The sequence below is a fragment of the Elephantulus edwardii genome, unplaced genomic scaffold, assembly GCF_000299155.1.
Source record: "Elephantulus edwardii isolate Elephantulus edwardi_28Jun2011 unplaced genomic scaffold, EleEdw1.0 scaffold00079, whole genome shotgun sequence".
Classification (NCBI taxonomy): Eukaryota; Metazoa; Chordata; class Mammalia; order Macroscelidea; family Macroscelididae; genus Elephantulus; species Elephantulus edwardii.
Genome location: NW_006399829.1, coordinates 14956825 through 14970687, shown reverse-complemented (window position 1 = coordinate 14970687; position 13863 = coordinate 14956825). Strand labels below are relative to the sequence as shown.

Genomic DNA, 13863 nt, shown 5'->3' with positions numbered 1-13863 from the left:
TGGAGTTTCACTATTCTTGCTTTTAATGAACATTTTGTTGCTCCAGGATAGACTTTTTTTGTTAAGAAGCCAGACAGTTTATTAAGAAGTGTGCATATTATCTTAAGGACAGACCTTGCCAGAGTGCAGAAAAGTAAGGCTGTCAGTCTAGAGACTGAGGTGCACCTGATCCAGGCCACGGTCTTGCAATTACTTGCTGTACATCAGAGAGCTGGACAATGACCAAGGATGACATATAAAATGGTGCAACCACTGTGGATGGCGGTATGGCGCTTTCTCAAAAGGTTGCAAATAGAAATACCATTTGACCCAGCAATTCCACTACTGGGAATATATCCCAAAGAGACCATAACTGACATCCAAGCAGATATATGCACACCCATGTTTATCGCAGCTCTGTTCACAATAGCAAGGAGTTGGAAACAAGCCAGGTGCCTGTCGTCAACAAACGAATGGATGGAGAAGCTGTGGTATCTTCACACAATGGAATACTATGCTGCATTGAAAAACAAGGAACTCATGCAACATTATTCAAAATGGGTGACCCTGGAGGACATTATGCTGAGTGAAATATCTCAGCCTCAAAAGGACAAATATTGCATGGTGCCACTGTTGTAAAATGGGACTGATATCAAGGTTAGGGTAAGACTGAGAAAAACTGGATAAATTGTGTATACTGCCCTGAAACAGATGAGGGAGTGAATAATTTAAAAGTGATGTATGCTTCACCCTGAAACCCACAGTGTCCCTTTTCAGCAGGAAGTAGCTAAGAGAATACGCCATCCCCTTTTCCTTATGAATCAGGGTGAAGTCTCTCTCAGGGAGGAGTGATAGGGAATGGCAAAGGACACACTGACAAAGGAGATTAATCAGAAATGGCCTTGACAAGCACTGTGGCAATAGGACAATTAAAACAGACATTCGGGGGAGGGGGGAAGAAGAATGAACTGTGGAGGAGGGTAGAGAAAACAGTGCAACAATGAATGAATGAAAACCCCAAATCTCTGTAAATGTTCATTAAAACTAATAAAATTTAATAATTAAAAAAAATTACAAATATTTTAAAAAGTGGATATTATGGTTATCACAAGAATCCACAATTAAGGTTGCATAGTGGAATGTACTTGGGGTGGCGGGAGGGGTGGGTGTGGGGGGATTGTGTCCCACGGAGGGAGTGTTTCTTTTTCTTTTGAAAGAGAGGAGTGAACTGGGGTGGGGGTGGGGGAGGGCTGCGCAGGGAGAGAAGTGCAGCAATGACTGAATAGAAATCCAAAATATCTGTAAATGCTCATTAAAATTATTAAAAAAATAAAGAATGCCTTTGAGTTATGCTGTTGGATAAGAATATAAGAACTAACAGGTCTATCCTAGAGAAGGTGAAACCAAGCTGATCCTCTGTGGCAAGGATTTTGAGACACTCTTTCACATACTATGGGCATGTAACCAGGAGAGACCAGTCTTTGAAGAAGCATATCATGTTTGGAATGGTCGAAGGAAGAGACAGGAGAGGAAGACGACTCCAGATGAGATGGATTGGCACAATAATTGGGGGAATGAGGGTAGGAGTGTCAGAGACAATGAGATTGGCTCAGGCAGGATAGAGCGGGCTTCAGAGCTGTTGTGCATAGAGTCTCTATGAGTCATAGTTGACTCAACAGCATGTAACAACAACAACAGTAACAAAATGAGGTAAGTCACATGATCAGGCTTGCTCCTTAGTCAAGCCACTCCAATGACAGGAAGGACAGTGGATGGAGGCCAGTCTGAGGCAAGAAAACTTTTTAGTAAAGAACTGTTGTTCAAAACAGTAACTTATCTCATTGCTGTCTAGTCAGAACTAACTCCTGACTCCTACATTGAGTGTGTGTGGCTGTAAATTGCACAGGAAGTGATTTCTTAACTTTCTCTCAAGGAACTCTTGGTGACTTTGGGCCATCAGAGAATTGAGGTAGTAAAATTCCCTGTAAGCTAAGCCACCAGAGTTCCCCTGTTTTTAGTGTTTGTTAGTTTTTATTTAATATGCCCGTTGAAAGATGAGTGTGGGAATAATGAAAGAGGACAGATTTGAAAGGTAGGGAGGAGGAAGAATGAGCACGATGTAGTGATTGATTTATCATATTGTAGTGGAGAAACAGAAGACAGGCAGACACCTAGGATTATTTTGTGGACAACTCAAGCTGATGCTATTGACTAAGGCAGGAGTATAGGAAGCAGACAAGCTAAGTTTGAGACATCCAGGGGGAGACATCTAGTTAGATATATACATGCAGCTATTAGGAGCAGGAGCAAGATTTAGATAGAGACAGGTGTTTAGGAGTCATCATATAGGGCATAGCATAATTGGAATACAGTTTATGAAATACGTTAAGAAAGAGAAATTGAAAGAGGGTTTTGGCCACAACACAAGGGAAAAATGTGTTGGGAGGACATCTGAGAAAGAGAGAATCCAAGGGAGGGATAATTAGGAAGAAGACTGTAAATGGGTGCCACGGAAGTATTTTGATAGAAAAGAATTGATTAAGAGGATGGGCATCCTTGTAGAAATCAGGGAAGTCTAACAGCCTTCTCAGGAATAATCATTTTAGAATGAAAAACATAGAAATTAGGATGGAATATATTGAGGAGTCAAGGGAAAGTGAAGATATGTAGATAGCTTCCGAATATGTGATAGTCAAAAACTCAATGCATTGCCCTCTTATTAGAACTGACACAAAGATGAACCTTCAAGGGGTGTTCAGAGTCTGTAATAAATCACAGGAGAGAAAATTCTCCCTCTTTCTTCTGTGGCACATGTGGTCTTGGGTTGCTTGGCTTTGAGTTGGCAGTGCAATGCCCTATCACTAGCCACCAGAGCTCCTTGTGGAAGTAAAGGGTAGAGAAGAGCATTGTTAGAGGAGTGACATAGGAGTAGATGTCATTTTTATTTTGTTTTGAAATGTGAGTTGTTGTTATGTGCCATCAAGTAATCTGTGACTTATAGTGACCCTCTGTACAACAGCTCTTAAGCCTGCCCAGTTCTGAGCCAGTCTCACTGACTCCAATACACTTACTCCCATTGCCCCAGTTACTGTATCAATCTATCTCTACCTTGATCTTCCTTTCCTTTGTTGTCCATCTCTTCACTCTTCCAAGTGTGATATACTTCTCCAAGGATCGGTCCATCCTGGCCACATGCCCAAAGTATTTTAGATGGAGTTTCAAAATCCTCGCCTCCATGAAGAAATTTCTTTTCACCCTCTCCAAGACCTTTTTGTTTTCTTGGCAGTAGTTATGTTATATGATAAAATATTTGAGGTGTAATTAATCAACTCTCTTGGTACCAGCAGCCAAGAAATCAAGAGATTAATTGCATTGGGAAAGTCCGCTCTCAGGAACCTCTCCAGAGTATGGAAGAGCAATGACATCATTGGAGACATCTGGAGAGTAAGGTGCACCTGATTTAGGCCATAGTCTTTGCAATTGCTAACTATGCATCAGAGAGTTGTACAATGACTAGAGATGATAGAAAGATAATTGATGCCTTTGAGCTGTGGTGCTGGAGAAGAGTGTTGAATATGAACTGCTAGTAGAACAAATGGGTTTGTGAAACCAGGTTCCTCAGAGGCAAGGATTCTGAGGCATCATCTGACATATTTTGGGCATGTTCCAAGGAGGGACCAGTCCTTGGAAAAGAACATAATTCTTGGAAGGGACAGAGAAAGAAAGGACGACCATTGGTGAGATGGATTGATTCAGTGACTGGGGTAATGAAGGTAGGTATGTGGGAGACAGTAAAGTGACACAAGATAGAACAGATTTCACGGCTGTTGTACGTAGGGTTGCCATGAGTCACAAGCAACTCCAATAGCACATAACAGCAACAATGTAATGCAATGTTTTTACTTACTATCTGCATTGTACTACTGCATGCTGTTGTTGTTTGGTGCCGTCGAGTCGTGGAAGACTCATAGCAACCCTATGAACGAATGGCCTGAGCACTGTTCATACATAGAGTTTCCTGAGGCAAGCCATTTCAAAGTGGATGCCGCTCCTGCTTCCAGGCTTATTTTAGTCGGGAAGCTCCAGCCAACACTGTCCACTATGGGTACCCATTACCACGATTGACACATCACTGTCACAGTGTTCAGCATCACAGCAACACGAGTTACCTCTGTACAGCAATGCACAGACCAGTGCTATACCACTTTGGCTTGGTGGCGAGACCCTGGGAGGAGCCAAGAACATGGCCCGCCTCCTCTCCCAGCTGCTTTTGGGCATAGGCCACCTCCTGCCTGAAGCTCTAAGGCCAAACCTGGTTTGCCTCGCTCTCTCACTCCTGCACAGTGCAATTTTAATTTTTAAACACTGAGATACCTATATATGGCAGAGATTCATAACATTCAAGAAACTTTGAGGAGAAACGAAACAGTGATGTCTGTGGAAAGAAAATTATCTGGGAAGAGAGAAAGAAAGTTGGATGATTAGTAACAACATTAACTCTGGCCAGAAGAAAAAAAAAATGAGCACCTGGTGAGGAAGCCACAGATGATCATGTGAAAGAAGGTAAAACATGTTCTGAGTTCTAAAATGTAGAAATTGAATGTAGAGTATTGAGAGAAACGAGTGAAGTTGGTCATGGAATGGAAAAAGTGCAGAACTTTGGGAAATTACTCTTCCTTCCTTTACTAGGTGTACTGTTATTGATGAGGAAGCCATCAACATTCTTGTTTTGTTTGAGACCATGCCACTCTAAAGTAAAAGTAATTAATTATCATGTACGTAGTGTTATACGTTATTGTCCATTCAGGACTGACTGACTCATCAGTGTGTTTTCAGAGGCTGTAAATTGCACAGGAGGAGTTGTATTTTTCCCTTGAAGCTGCTGGTACATGTAAATTGCCTGCTTTTGAGTTGGTAGTATAATTCTTTAGCCATTAGACCACTAGTGATTTTTTTTTTCAGGGAAGGAGCTCAGGTGGTATATGTTTGCACTACTAACCAAAAGGTTAATAATTCCAGTCCATTAGCTGCTCCACGGGAGAAAGATGGGCAGTTTGCTCCTGTATAGATATAAACTCTCAAAAACACAGGAGAGGATTGACATGAGTCAGAATTGACTCAACAACCATGGGAGAATTTATGACAGCAGCCTTGGTGGTTGTGCTGTTAACCAAAAATTTGACAGTATGAATTTACCATTTGTTCTGCAGGTAAGAAAGATGGGCATTCTCTCTCTTTTAAGATTTACAGCTTCAGAAATCATTTGAAGGTTGCCATAAATTGGTTTTGACCCAGTAGTTGTGAGAGTGGTGGTGGTAATATATTACAATATTCCAGTCCTGGTAGTAGAATTAGCATCAGTGTACTAGTCAGGTTTTCTTTAAAATTTTCCTAGAAAGAGCTATGTATTTGTTATTGTTATGTGCCATCAGATCAACTGTGACTCATAGCAACCCTTTGTTACAGTAGTTCTGAATCTTGCTCTATCCTGAGCCAGTCTCACTGACTTTGACACACAGATTACCTGGTAGATTGGGCTCTATGAGGAGAAGTGTGGCATCAGGATTGGAGGTAGACTCATCAATAATCTGCATGATTACACAACCCTGCTTGCTGAAACTGAGGAGGACCTGCAGTGTTTGCGGTAGAAGGTCAAGGACTGCAGCCTTCAGTATGGATTGGAGCTCAACATCAAGAAAACAAAGATTCTCCCCATTGGGCCAATTGGCAGCATTATATTCTCCTCCCAATCCCCCATGTCAAAACTGCTTTATAACAGTGTTGCTATGAAGTATTTGTCCTTTTGTGACTGAGATATTTCACTCAGCATGATGTCCTCCAAGGTCTCCAGGTTGTGTAATGTTTTACAAGCATAGTATTCCATTGTATGAATATACCATCGTTTTTCTATCTGTTTGTTGATGTGCACTTGGGTTGCTTCCATCTCTTTGCTATTGTAAATAACCCAGCAATAAACATGAATGTGCAAGTATCTTTTTTTATGGCAGTTCTGGTTTCTTTAGGGTATGTTTCCAGTAGTGGCACTGCTGGGTCAAATGGTATTTCTATTTGCAACTTTTTGAGAAAGGGCCAAACCGCCTTCCATAGTGATTGTACCATTTTACACTCCCACTAGCACTGAATAAGTGAATAAATCTCTCCACAACTTGGCCAACATTTATTGATTTTCTACTCTGTTGAATTTTGCTATTGTTACTCCTTCCATCTTCTTTAATGCTTCCTGGATCATTCTATAGTTTGCCCATAGCATTCTTAAGTATTGTAACTTGAGAATTTATGCCTTTTCTAATTAAGCATTCAATTCTTTATTTTTGTCTAGTATATTAAGAGAACTCTGACATTGTTTATAGCAAGTTACACTGCTAGCCCAAAGGCTGAACACCTCTGATTCTTGCTCTATGTGAGAAAGATAGGTTGTTTCCTTTAATTAAGATTTACAGCTTCAGAAATCCAATGAGAGCTCTATCAACAGCAATGAATTTTAGTATAGTAAAGATGCTAAGAATAATTTTTCCAGAAGTCTAATTCTGAATATCACATAGAAATAGTGTTGGGTATGAAAAGTTTTAATAGTTAAACGTTAAAACATTTAATGCTGTATACTCAGTGGTATTACAAAGTGTTTTAAGAATCTAAATAGTTTTATTTAAACAGAAGTTGATCTCTCTCTCTAATTTCAAAAAATGTTGTAGTTAGTATTGTGTTTACTTGTGTTTATGCTTTCTGGTTTAGATGTGTTAGATTGAGGAAATCTGCTGTCAAGTACCTCTTTAAAGTGCTAAAAAACCAAGGATGTCACTTTAGAGACTAAGGTGCACACGATCATGTGAAAGCCATGGTCTTTTCTATTACTTTGTATGCATGTGAAAGTTATGAATGAATAGAGACTACAAAAAAGGAATTGATGCCTTTGAATTGTGTTGTGGGAGATGAGTATTGAATAAACTCTTCTCCAACAGCACAAAAGAAGGAGGAAATCTGTGTTGCAAGAAGTGCCTCCATAGTGCTTGTTAGATGCAAGGATAGTGAAACTTTGTCTCGTGTACTTTGAGTATCCTTTAGAAGAACCCATTCCTTGGAAAAAATTATATCATGCTGGGGAAGGTAGAGGGTCAGTGAAAATGAGGAAGACTCACAATGGGATGGGTTGACACATGACTATAATGAACTTGAACATGATAGAGACGTTGAGGATCATGCAAGATAGAACAAAGTTCAGAACTGTTCTTCATGGTGTCTCTTTTAGTCTTTGTCAACTTAATGGCTCCTAAAAACAACAATATGATTGCTGGATGTTGTACTTCGAAAGTATATTTACTAACCTATGTAAACTTTAACTATGTTTGCTAATGATATTTATTCCTTAGAATATTGAGACTTAATACAGAATACATTTCTTTTAAGAAAGGTGTCTCCTCTGTTGCCTAAATATTTCATAGATACGATATGACTTTATCATGGGTGATTCCTGTTTTATATCCTAAAAAATATAACCATTCAATTATTTTCTTTTATTAGTCTAAAGAAATAAGGCATTTTTACTTCCAAAATATTGTATAACTATTCATTACAAAAGGAATTCTATATAAAAAGTGGTCAAAGTTTAAACATAGCAATAGACAAAGAGTGGTGATAGACACTGCGTTGTCAGAGTAGGAGATTATTCCATTATGTTTTCAAAAGTGTGCACAAAGCTATTGCACCAGTGAAAGCCTTGACCACTGGCAGTTGTCATTCTTTCTGATTTATTTGAGGGTGACCTTGGTTTGTCTTTGAATTTGATCTCATTTCTGTGGACACCATGGAGAAAATGCAGACTGAACAGAAGCTGGCTTCTTGCCAGACAACTCTATTCCAAATTGTTTACCAGTTATCTTCAGTTCTTACTGCAACTTGGACACCAGTTAGGTAACGGACACTGGGCCCTCTTGAATTTTATAACCTTGCTAAACCACATTTGAAATAGTAATGATTGAAATGGATATTTCTGAATAAGTGATTCTTTATGTACTTGTTGACTTTGTTCCTAGGAGAAAAAAGGAAAAAAATTAGCCTTGGAAACTAGTATGATTTCATGTGATGATTATTTTTTTGTATGGATCAAACAATATTTAATTGTCCTAATGCAAGAAATTTTTTAAGGAAAAAATTGAAAGATAATTAAATGAATTATTTATGGAAATGTCATAGTAATAAAGAAGTTATTTTATGATGAAAGCATTTATTTTTTTAATTCACAAATAATCAGAATGGAGGAAAGAAACACTGCATGGTTCAAAATTGGGAATGGCAGAGACGTGTCCTATCTCCATACATTTTCAGCCTGTATGCAGAACAGATTATCTGGGAGGATGGGCTCTATGAGGAGAAGTGTGGCGTCAGGACTGATGGAAGATCTATCAACAATCTGCTTTATGCAGATGACACAACCCTGCTTGCTGAAACTGTGGAGGATCTGAAGCGCTTGCTGCAGAGGGTCAAAGACTGCAGCTTTCACTATGGATTGAAGCTCAATATCAAGAAGACAAAGACTCTCACCACTGGGCCAATTGGCAGCATTAGGATAGATGGTGAAGAGATTGAGATTGTTAATAGCTTCAGTTTGCTTGGCTACACAGTCAACACTCTCGGCACCAGTAGCCAGGAAATTAAAAGATGTATTGCCATGTGAAAGTCTACTGTTAGGGACCTCTCCAAAGTACTGAAGAGCAGTGGTGTCACTCTGGAGACTAAGGTGCATCTGATACATGCCATGGTCTTTGCAGTCACTTGTTATGCATCAGAGAGTTGGACAATGACTAGGGAAGATAGAAGGAGAATTGATGCCTTTGTGCTGTGGTGCTGGAGAATAGTGTTGGGTGTACCATGGACTGGGCTGCTTCTTGGAGGTAAGAATTCTGAGGCTTCATCTGACATACTTTGGACATGTTGTAAGGAGTGACTGGTCCTTGGAGAGAGACATCATGGTTGGGAGGATGGAGGGACAGCGCAGGAGGGGAAGACCCTCTATGAGGTGGATTGATTCAGTGACTGGGGTAATCAGATGGGTGTGTCGGAGATAGTGAGATTGGCACAGCACAGACAAGGTTTTAGGGCTGTTGTACATAGGGTCACTATGAATCTCAAGCGACTGAACAGCACCTAACAACAACAACAACAACAAAAAAAAAACAACAACAACACAAATAATCAGACTTTATTAGAGCTATTTTTTATTCTAGTTTAAGGGCAATATGATTATAATCCTTTTTAATAATTATCCCTCATGATATCTTTATCCATATTTCTGCCTTTCTGTATTACTTTCTAATACTCCTGGGGAGGCTTTATTCTGCTTAACATTTAAGTAACAAGTTTGTTAAAATTCATACATATCAAAAATCTTTCCCAACATTTGTTCTAATTGTATTCAAACATCGGGCCTTCAGGATTGCAGCACAGATTCTTACCAGGGTCTACAATTTCTTATTTCTAAGCTTTATTGTTCTTGTTTCCCTCCCCCGCCCCTTGTTTTTTAATGGAGAAGCTTTCTATCTACATTATTGCCGGTCCAGCAGGAAGACAGGGCTACTCAGCACAAGATATCCTGTGGTTATGTATGTTTAAAAGATCTAAATGTGGCCTGATAATTTCCTGTTGCCATACATATTCTTGGTGATGATTAGCTGTACACTTTTCAGCCTGAGGTCTCCATTCTTAGTTTTAGAGTCAGAGTTTAAGTAGCCCCACTTCCTGTTTTTGTATTGGGGTTTTTTGTTGGTTTTTTTCCTTCTGTGAGGTCTGTGGACTAATAATATTTTGTTTGGGTTTTTGTCCACCACAAGTAGACTTCAGCAAAATGTTGCATCATGCCATCTTCTTCTCCATAAAACAGCACGTTTTCAAAAAGTGAAATAGAAATTTATTAGGTTATTCTTTACATTTGAAGTGACAATGCAATGCCTTATTGAATTTCTCAAGAAGTGTGATATCGTCAATAATATATAATATTAATCTTAGAGAAAAACATTTTTATTAAGTGTTAAATCACTTCCTGATTAAAATCAGTGAAGATATGATTTAGGGTTGTTTTCTTTGTCCATATAATCCAAGAAGGTAGACTATAGGAAGAAGAATGTGGCATCAAAATTGGGAGAAAGATTCAACAACCTTTATTATGCAGATGACACAATCTTGTGTTTAGAAAATGAAGATTTGAAACACTGAAGAAGATCAAAGTTTATAGCCTTCAATATGAATTACATCTCAACCTCAAGAAAAGAAAAATCCTCTCATCTAGACTGGTGGGCAACATCATGATAGATAGAGAAAATATTAAGGTTTTCAAGGATAGCTTGCATCCATCAGCACCAGAGTAGCAGCAGCTAAGAAATTAAGGTTTTTTTTGGCTGCAACTGCTCCAAACTATAATATTTTCAGTTCCTTTGTATTTGTAAAAAATGTTGGTCTATAAAGAAGAGTAAAGAAGAATTGATGCCTTCGAATTGTTGTCTTGGAAAAGAATATTGTATATACTGAAAACTGCCAAAAGAATAAAGAAATCTGTCTTGGGGAAGGTGCAAAGAGGGTACCCCTTACTGGCAAGGATGATGCAACTTTGCCTCACAAGCTTTGAGCATGTTGTCAGGAGGTTCTAGTCCTTGGAAAAAGATATAATGTGTGGAAAAGTAGCATTTTAACAAAAGAAAAGAAGACTTTCAAAGAGATGGATTGATATAGTGACTGCAACAATGGACGTGAGCATGTAGAATATTGTGAGGATGGTGCAGGAATGGACAGGTTTCAGTCTGTTGCTCATAGGGTTGCTGTGGATGGTAATTGACTTTATAGTATCCAACAACAAAATTATATCACTTGCTGGAGGAGTCCTAGTGGTGGAGTGGTTAAAGCACTCAGCTACTAAATAAAGGTATGACTCCACCAACTGTCATGTGAGAGAGACTTGCCAGTTGGATTCCATAATGATTCACAGCCTCGGAAATCCTAGCGGACAGAATTCTACTCTAACATTTAGTTTTGGTGGATTAGAATCCATGTGATGACAGTGCTGTTGTTGTTATGTGCCGTTGAGTCTCCTGTGACTCATAGTGACCCTATGTACAACAGCCCTAAACCCTGCTCTATCCCATGCCAGTCTCACACCTACCCTGATTATCCCAGTCACTGAATCAATCCACCGCATAGAGGGTCTTTCTCTCTTGCACTGTCCCTCTTCTCTCCCAAGTATGATGTCCCTTTCCTAGGACTGGTCTCTCCTTACAACATGCCCAAAGTATGTCAGATGAAGCTTCAGAATCCTTGCCTCAAAGCAGCAGCCTGGTTTAACCCTCCGTAGGATGAATGTGTTCATTTTCTTAGCAATCCATGGTATATTCAATATTCTTCTCCAAGACCATAACTCAAAGGCATCAATTCTCCTTCTATCCTCCCTAGTCATTGTCTAACACTCTGAAAAATAGCAAGTGATTGCAAAGACCACGACCTGTATCAGGTGCACCTTAGTCTCCAGAGTGACACCATTGCTCTTCAGTACTTTGGAGAGGACCCTAACTTTCCAATCACAATATGTATTTTAATTTCCTGGTTGCTGGTGTCAAGAATGTTGACTGTGGAGCCAAGCAAACTAAAGTTGTTAACAATCTCAATCTCTTTACCATGCATAATGATGCTGCCAATTGGCCCAGTGGTGAGAATCTTTGTCTTCTTGATATTGAGCCTCAGTCCACATTGAAGGCTGCAGTCCTTGACCTTCTGCGGCAACTGTTTCAGGTCCTCCTCAGTTTCAGCAAGCAGGGTTGTGGCATCTGCATAATGCAGATTATTGATAGATCTTCCACCAATCCTGATACCACACTTCTCATAGAGCCCAGCCTCCCAGATAATCTGTTTTGCATATAGGTTGAAAAGGTATGGAGATAGGACACACCCCTGGGGTACAACCTTCCAATTTTGAACCATGCAGTGTTTCCTTGCTCTATTCTGACGATTGCCTCTTGGTCCAAGTATAGGTTTGCCATCAGCTCGATCAAGTGTTCTGGGTTTACCATTCTTCTCAGAGTCAGCCACAGCTTGTTATTATGCACACAGTCAAACACCTTTGCATAATCAATGAAACACAGATAGACATTCTTCTGGTATCCCCTGCTTTCAGCCAAGATCGATCTAACATTAGCTACAGTATCGCAAATACCACCACACCTTCTAAAGCCAGCCTGTACTTCTGGCAGTTCTCTGTTGATGTTCTGTTCCACAATAGATTTGTTTTTTTCACTTATTGGACTGAACTTTCTCAAACTGAATAAATATTTCAGACCTCCATTACAATAGAAAGGAGTTCTCTGGGCAAACCATGAAGCAAGAGTCTGGAGAAAAGAACAAAAGCATATGACATAGATTAATACCAGGGAAGGTGTACATCGGGATTTGCTGAGTAGATAATCCAAGAATCTGAACCATATGAAAAAGGGTGTACCTCATCATGATTGGAGGAAGACTTGTCCACAACTTGTATATGCAGATGACACATCCTTACTTTCTGGAAATAAAGATGATTTGAAACACTTGCTGATGAAAATAATACCTTACAACCTTCAGTATGGATTACACCTCAGAATAAAGAAAAATCCTCATAACTGGACCAATAAACACCATAATGGTATGTGGAGAAGATTAAAATTATCAGTTTTTATTTTACTCAAATTCATAATCCACATCCATGGGAATAACAGGCAAGAAATGAAATATCTTATTGGACAAATCTGCTCCAAAGATCCACTTAAAATGCTAAAGAGACAGGATATGCTTAGTGAAAAAGAGGAAGACCACACGTAAGATAGCTTAACAGTGGCTACAGGAGTGGACTGAAGCACAGCAGCACCTCTGAGAACCTTACAGGATGAGGCAGTGTTTCCTTCCATTGTTTATAAGGTTTAAGTGAGTTGAAACAATCTCTATAGTACCCAGAAACAAAGCAGTATGTTGAGAGTTGTGTATGGATTATCTGGTCACAGTGTGGTAAAAACTCATTGTCCTTGAGTCCAAATTGACTTAGAGCTAATTCTCCATTAGATTTCTGAGGTTTTAAATAAAATGACAGGAGATTGCCTGTCTTTCTCCTACAGTCACTGATAGATTTGAATGACCAGAGATGCATGATCTTTGGGTTAGCAGTACAAATCCTTACAAACTAGGCCATCAGAGTTCTATTTGCATTTTCCACAAGAGAATGCTTTGGTTTATGCAGGATGAGTAACTTGTCCAAGACCACAGACCTAGTCAAATCTCAGAGGGATCATTGATAATATATTATAAGGAGTGTTCTATTCAGTAAGTAGATTTAAAAAACAAAACAAAACCCAACTCCACAAAAGCTTTTAACACTGGCGTAATTTGCCACTCCTTGTCCAAATACAATCTTTTCTATGGTTCTTATATCGTTATTGAAAAAGAAAATGTACGTATTTGCTAAATTTCTAAATAGAACATAAAATGTATGTATATGCATACACACATACACACATATATGTATTCTGATATGTATGTGTGGTGTTAAGGGTTTGTTGTTCAAAATAGCTTCTCTTGGTGGGCAGAAATATGTCAATAGGATGTGTTAGCTTATCCACAAGGGGATTGACTAGTCTCATCAGTCCACAAGGGGATTGTTTAGTTCAACCATTAAATTGAGTGGATTCCCCAGCTGAATTGCAGTCTTACCACCAGCAAAGGAGAAGCAGGCATATAGTGGGTACTCTTTAGGACCCGAGATTCTTGTGCCAACAGCAATGCCACCTAGACTTATAGCAGCAGTAGCCACCGAAGCAGAGGTCCAGAGACCAGATATGAGACAGAGCTGACCTTGGGACT

At 39.3% G+C, this 13863-nt stretch overlaps 1 pseudogene; it reads left to right on the top strand.

The window, feature by feature from the left end:
• Positions 1-1684: 1684 nt before the first annotated feature.
• LOC102862162 overlaps positions 1685-13863 on the top strand; it is a 27272-nt pseudogene continuing 15093 nt past the window's right edge.